The following is an 8004-nucleotide window of genomic DNA, read 5'->3' on the forward strand; positions in this document are numbered from 1 at the left end:
TTCCGGTATGCGGAAAAAACTGAAAACATCATATTAGAACACAGATAAAGCTTCTAAGAAGATGTAATCGCAAGTAAGAAGCAGTACTATTCAAGTTTTAGTTATTGGTTATTCACTTGTTTGCCGCCTTTGGTACAATGGACATCAGTTCAAATGGCTCTGAGCACAATGGGACTCAACTGCTGAGGTCATTAGTTCCCTACAACTTAGAACTACTTAAACCTAACTCACCTAAGGAGATCACACACATCCATGCCCCAGGCAAGATTCGAACCTGCGACTTTAGCAGTCGCACGGTTGGACATGAGCTAGGACCTTAAGATTTTACAGGAAAGTACGTCTGTACGCCACGTTGCACAAGAGAATGTGGAAAGTGTTCATAAGTAGTAAAAACCTCAGAAATTCGATCGCTTTCGTCGTTTGCTATCGAATCGAAAGTATTACCAGATCTTCACATTGGCCGCTTTTCTCTCTGAAACAGTTACATTTATCGTCTGGAAATTTATGTCGCGTATTGCAATATGTCGAAGAAACTGAAAACATCATATCAGAACACAAAAAAAGCTTCTAAGAAGATGTAATCGAATGTAGCAAGCAGTACTATTCAAGTTTTAGTTATCGGTTATTCACTTATTTGCCGGCTTTGGTGAATTGGACATGAACTAGAGCCTTAGGATTTTGCATGGAAGTACTTCTGTACGCCACGTTGCACGGGAGAATGTGAAAAGTGTTCATATGTACTAACAACATGAGAAATCCGCCCGTTTTCGACATTTGCCATTGAATCGACTTATTGCCAGATCGTCATACTGGCTACTTTTCTCTCTGAAACAGTTACATTTATCGTCTGTAAAGTTATGTCGCGTGTTGGGGTAAGCGGAAAAAACTGAAAACATTATATTAGAACACAGAAAAAGCTTCTAAGAAGATGTAATCGAAAGTAGGAAGCAGAAATATACAAGCTTTAGTTATCGGTTATTCACTTATTTGCCGCCTTGGTGCATTGGACATGAGCAAGGACCTTAAGATTTTGCATGAGAGTACGTCTGTACGCCACGTTGCACGGGAGAATGTAAAAAATGTTCATATGTAGTAACAACATGAGAAATCCGCCATTTTTCGTCATTTTCCATCGAATCGACTTAATGCCAGATCGTCACATTGGCCGCTTTTCTCTTTGAAACTGTTACATTCATCGTGTGCAAAGTTATGTCGCTTGCCGCGGTTTGCGCAGACACTAAAAGCACTACAGTAGAACACAGAAGAAGCTTCTAAGAAGATGTAATTGGCCAGTGACAAGCAGTACTAGTCAAGTTCTAGTTATCGGTTATTCACTTATTTTCCGGCTTTGGTGCATTGGACATCAGCTATGACCTTAGGATTTTGCAAGAAAGTACGTCTGTACGACACGTAGCACGGGAGAATGTGGAAAGTGTTCATATGTAGTGAAAACCTGAGAAATACGATCGCTTTCGTCATTTGCTATCGAATCGAATGTATTGCCAGATCTTCACATTGGCCGCTTTTCTCTCTGAAACAGTTACATTTATCGTCTGGAAATGTATGTCGCGTATTGCAATATGCGGAAAAAACTGAAAACATCATATTAGAACACAAAAATGCTTCTAAGAAGATGTAATCGAAAGTAGGAAGCAGTACTATTCAAGTTTTAGATATCGTTTATTCACGTATTTGCCGGCATTGGCGCATTGGACATGAGCTAGAACCTTAAGATTATGCATGAAAGTACGTCTCTACGCCACGTTGCACGGGAGAATGTGATAAGTGTTCATATGTAGTAACAACATGAGAAATCCGCACGTTTCCTACATTTGCCATTGAATCGGCTTATTGTCAGATCGTCATATTGGCCACTATTCTCTTTGAAGCGGTTACATATATCGTCTGTAAAGTTATGTCGCGTGTTGCGGTATGCGGAGAAAACTGAAAACATTATATTAGAACACAGAAAAAGCTTCTAAGAAGATGTAATCGCCAGTAAGAAGCAGTACTATTCAAGTTTTAGTTATCGGTGATTCACTTATTTACCGGCTTTGGTGCATTAGACATGAGCTAGGACCTTAAGATTTTGCATGAAAGTACGTCTGTAGGCCACGTTGTACGGGAGGATGTAAAAAGTGTACATAATAGTAACAACATGAGGAATCCGCCCGCTTTCGTCGTTTGCTATCAAATCGAATGTATTGACATATCTCCACATTGGCCGATTTTCTCTCTGAAACAGTTACATTTATCGTCTGGAAATTTATGTCGCGTTCTGCATTATGCGGAAAAAAATGAAAACATCATACTAGAATACACAAAAAGCTTCTAAGAAGATGTAATCGTCAGTAAGAAGCAGTACTATTCAAGTTTTAGTTATCGGTGGTTCACTTATTTACCGGCTTTGGTGCATTGGACATGAGCTAGGACCTTAAGACTTTGCATGACAGTACGTCTGAAGGTCACGTTGTACGGGACAATGTGAAAGGTGTACATAATAGTAACAACATGAGAAATCCGCCCCTTTTCGTCATTTGCATTCGAATCGACTTAACGCCAGATCGTCACATTGACCGCTTTTCTCTCTGAAACGGTTACATTCATCATCTGCAAAGATATGTCGCTTGCCGCGGTATGTGGAGACACTAAAAGCAACATAGGATAACACACAAGCACATTCTAAGAAGATGTAATCGCTAATAAGAAGTAGTACTATTCAAGTTTTAGTTATCGGTTATTCACTTATTTGTCGCCTTCGGTACATTGGACATGACCGACGACCTAAAGATTTTGCATGAAACGACGTCTGGAAACCACATTGCACGGGGGAATGTGGAAGCTGTTCATATGTAGTAAAAACTAGAGAAAACCGCCCGCTTTCGTCATTTGCTACCGAATCTATTTTATTGCAACACCTTCACATTGGCTGCTTTTCTCTCTGAAACAGTTAGATTTATCGTCTGGAAATGTATGTCGCGTATTGCAATATGCGGCAGAAACTGAAAACATGATATTAGAACACAAATAAAGCTTCTAAGAAGATATAATCGAAAGTAGCAAACAGAAATATACTGTTTGACTTATTTGCCGGCTTTGGTGCATTGGGCTTGAGCTAGGACCTTAAGATTTTGCATAATATTACGTCCGTACGCCACGTTGCACGCGAGAATCTGGAAAGTGTTCATATGTAGTAGAAACCTCAGAAATCCGCCTGCTTTCGTCATTTGCTATCGAATCGAATTAATTGCCAGATCGTCACATTGGCCGCTTTTCTCTTTGAAAATGTTACATTCATCGTCTGCAAAGTTATGTCGATTGCCGCGGTATGCGGGGACACTAAAAGCACCATAGTAGAACACAGAGGATGCTTCTAAGAAAATGTAATCGGCCAGTAACAAGCAGTCTTATTTAAGTTTTAGTTATCGGTTATTCACATAGTTGCCGGCTTTGGTACATTGGACATGACCGACGACCTAAAGATTTTGCATGAAACGACGTCTGGAAACCACGTTGCACGGGAGAATGTAAAAAGTGTTCATATGTAGTAACCACATGAAAAATCCGCCCGTTTTCTACATTTGCCATCGAATCGAATTAATGCCAGAGCGTCATATTGGCTACTTTTCTCTCTGAAAAGGTTACATTTACTGTCTGCAAAAGTAAGTCGCGTGTTACGGTATGCAGAAAAAAATGAAAACATCATATTAGAACACAGAAAAAGCTTCTAAGAAGGTGTAATCGCCAATAAGAAGCAGTACTATTCAAGATTTAGCTATCGGTAATTCACTTATTTGCCGGATTTGGTTCATTAGACGTGACCGACGACCTAAAGATTTAGCGCGATACGACGTCTGCAAACCACATTGCACGGGGGAAGGTGGAAACTGTTCATATGTAGTAAAACCTTCAGAGATCCGCTCGCTTTCGTCATTTGCCATCGTATCGACTTGATGCCAGAACGTCACATTGGTCGCTTCTCTATCTGAAACGGTTACATTTATCGTCTGCAAAATAATGTTGCGTGTTGCGGTATCCGAAAAAAACTGCAAACATATTAGAACACAATAAAAGCTTCTAAGAAGATGTAATCGGCAGTAACAAGCTGTATTATTCAAGTTTTTGTTATCGGTTATTCACTCATTTGCCGGCTTTGGCGCATTGGACATGAGCTGGTACCTTAAGATTTTGCACGAAAGTACGTCTGTACACCACGTTGCACGGAAGAATGAGAAAGGTTTCATATGTAGTTACCACATGCGATATCCGCCCGTTTTCGACACTTGCTATCGAATCGACTTAATGCCAGATCAGCATATTGCTCGCTTTTCTCTCTGAAAACGTTATATTTATCGTCTGCAAAATTATGTCGCGTGTTGCGGTATGCGGAAAAAACTGAAAACATCATATTAGAACACAGAAATAGCTTCTAAGAAGATGTAATAGCCAGTAAGAAGCAGTACTATTCAAGTTTTAGTTATCGGTTATTCCCTTATTTGCCGGCTTTGGTGCATTGGACAAGAGCTAGGACCTTACGATTTTGCATGAAAGTACGTCTGTACGCCAGAATACAGCATTTTCAGTTGTCAAAAGGCTTCTAAAACCGAACTGTTCATTTGACAGCAAATTGTGTGATATAAAATGATCAATTAACCTTACATGCACAGCCTTTTCGGTAACTTTTTGAAACACTGATGGCATAGAAGTAGGTCTAAAATTATCTACATTATCCCTTTCTCCCTTTTCATAAAGCGGCTTTACTGCTGAGTACTTTAATCGCTCAGGAAACTGACCAATTCTAAAGGAAAAATTGCAAATATGGCTAAATACAGGGCTAACATGTGTAGCACAGTGCTTTAATATTCTGCTAGGCACTCCATCATATGCATGAGAGTCCTTAGTCTTCAGTGATATAGTTATTGACTCAATCTCTCTCTTGCTTGTATCACAGAGGAGTATTTCAGACGTCAATCTCAGAAAAGCATTTGCTAAGAAATTTGTATGATTTCCTGTTGAAACTAAATTTTTATTTAGCTTGATTGTGACTACTTCTAACGTTTTGATATAATTCGCGCTATGTTCTACATGAAATCATTATCCCACTAGTCAGCCAACGGTGCTGTCTATTACTGCTAGTACCCCATTCAGAATGTTCTAATGGAAAACAACTCTGAAAGAGCATGAGAAATGTGCCATGGAAAGCATTGTATTTATCATCTGTATTATTGGCACTATAAACATCTTGCCACTCTTGTTCCTTGACAAGTTTTAAAAAACACTCTATTGCTGTTGGATTGACTTTCCTACGTTCTTTGTAACTAAATATGACATTGGGTTGAGTACAAAAACCTTTTAGTGTTAAAATTTGTGCATTATGGTCTGAAAGGCCATTCACTCTTTTAATAACAGGATGCCCATCTAGTATTGAAGAACGAATAAAAATATTGTCTATGACTGTGATATTATTCGCCTGCACCCTAGTTTGAAAAAAAAAAACACAGTTGGCATCAGATCATATGAATTTAGGAGATCTACCAACATCATTTTTCTTGGGACCGAGCGAGGTGGCGCAGTGGTTAAGGCACTGGACTCACATTCGGGAAGACGACGGTTCAGTCCCACGTTCAGCCACCTTGATTCAGGTTTTCCGTGATTTCCCTAAATCACTCCCGGCAAATTCTGGGTTAGTTCCTCTCAAAGGGCATGGCCGACTTCCTTCCCCATCCTTCCATAATCCGATGAGACCAATGACATCGCTGTCTGGTCTCCTTCCCCAAACAACCCAACCCCCCTTTTTCTTGCACAATCATATACAAAATTAATATTGAAGTCCCCACATATAACTACTTTCTGGTACTTCCTACAAAGTGAGTCAAGAACCCTCTCTAGCTTAAGCAAAAGTGCTCTGAAGTTGGAGTTAGAGGCCCTATAAACACCAGCAATTAGAAGCTGAGTTTCACTAAATTCAACAAATGCTGCACAACATTCAAATATCTGTTCAGTGCAGTGTTGTGATAAGTCTATGGACTCGAATAACATACTGTTTTTTATGTACGGAGACACCTCCCCATCCCGCAAGGAACTCCTTGAGAAACAGCCAGCTAATATGTAGCCTGGTAAAGGAAGCCTATAAATTATCAATTTATTGAAGTGGTGCTCTGATATACAAATAATTTCAGCGTAAACATCTGTTAGCAGTTCACTAACTCTATCTCTAATAACTCTTATATTCTGATGAAATATGCCAATTCCTTCTCTACTTGGAAACATTACATCCTCTGGAGGAGAGCCCTTAGAGGCACGCCGGCCGCGGTGGTCTTGCGGTTCTAGGCGCTCAGTTCGGAACCGCGCGACTGCTATGGTCGCAGGTTCGAATCCTGCCTCGGGCATGGATGTGTGTGATGTACTTAGTTAGGTTTAATTAGTTCTACGTTCTAGGCGACTGATGACCCCAGATGTTAATTTGCATAGTGCTCAGAGCCATTAGAACCATTTTTTAACCTTAGAGGCACTTCCTTTAAGCAGGTATACCAATCAGCTGACTTCAGTATTAAAAAGGTGCAGCTCTAACACCAAATACTACAGGAATTTTTCCATGAGTGACACCACTACCGCCACCACCACCCACTACACTGTCACCTATAAGCTTAGGTAGCCTCTCCTTCGCATACCTATTGAGGTGCAGGCCATGCCTAGTGAAACCCCATCTACTGATAGACCCAACTGGCACCACTGGGATGTGATCCATGCCTTCTCCCATTAGTGCACTCCCAGTCCCACAATTACGCGCCTAACAGCCGCATTAAGGTGTGGCCGATCATGATGCTGAAACAGTTGCACGAAAAACACATTAGTGCCACCAGTTTGAGTAGCTATCTTAACCAAGTCACCACTGACATCATACCCCCTGTCCCTATTGCGACTGCTCCCAGCACCACCCACTATCACTACCTGATCCTCCTTTGTAAAATTCTTACGTAACTCCCCTATGCTTTCAGCCACCTGAGCCAACCCTGCACTAGGCTTCACAATGCTTGTGACCTGGTACTCACTCCACAAAACTTCCTGCAAATGCTGGCCCAAACCTCTACCCGGTAACTACCTAGCAGCAGAATCTAGGCCTCCTAATTGCTGAGGACGGCTGCAAGTTTCCTCCATATACAGCTACACGAGGATCCTCTCCGCTCAACTTTGACAGTTTGTCGTATCTATTGCATGTATGCAAAGTAAAACTGTCTGACTACCTCCTTTTCCTATCTATCTTCTTGTAAACTGCCAGTTCCCATTCCCCAGCACCCTTCACCTTCCTCAACTTATCTAGTTCCTCCTTTGCGCATTGTAATTGTACCTGAAGGGCACAGATCTTACGCTCCTGCTCCTCTATTAACTTGTTTCTACTACAGATTCTACATTCCCAGGACAGGATCACCCTCAAATGACCACTGGCTTCCCCACTGCATTCCCCCCAATGAAAATACTTTGAACAAATCCCACAGCGTAATTCACTATTCACAAACCTACGACATAGCCATCACTTCTCACTCATGATAAAATTTTACAGTTACTAAAAAAAACTATACGTCTACGTTACCAAAGTTCAGTTACAAAAGCAGCACTATTTAAGAACTAACAACTATGGTCTCGAAATTCTCTGCCTACTAAGAAAGCAGCTACTTGTATTAATACTACTACAACACAGCCGATACCAATACCAGCAAAACTTCACAAAATTGTTGGCTACAACCAAAAAATTAAAACTAAACGAAGTTGAAAACTAAAGCACGAAATTTATTGAACGACTTCAACACACTGAAAACTCTATAAAACACAGCGAGCGAACGATTACAAGAGTTTATTAAGTCATTATTTCGCCAAAAATGGCAAGCAACACCACTGCAATCTATTCACTTTAATAACTGTATTACAGAGCACAAACAAGTTCGTCAGTACTTAGCTTATAACCGCTACAGATGCAGTGCACGCCGCAAAACGTAAACACACTGA

Source organism: Schistocerca gregaria, unplaced genomic scaffold, assembly GCF_023897955.1.
Source record: "Schistocerca gregaria isolate iqSchGreg1 unplaced genomic scaffold, iqSchGreg1.2 ptg000317l, whole genome shotgun sequence".
NCBI lineage: Eukaryota > Metazoa > Arthropoda > Insecta > Orthoptera > Acrididae > Schistocerca > Schistocerca gregaria.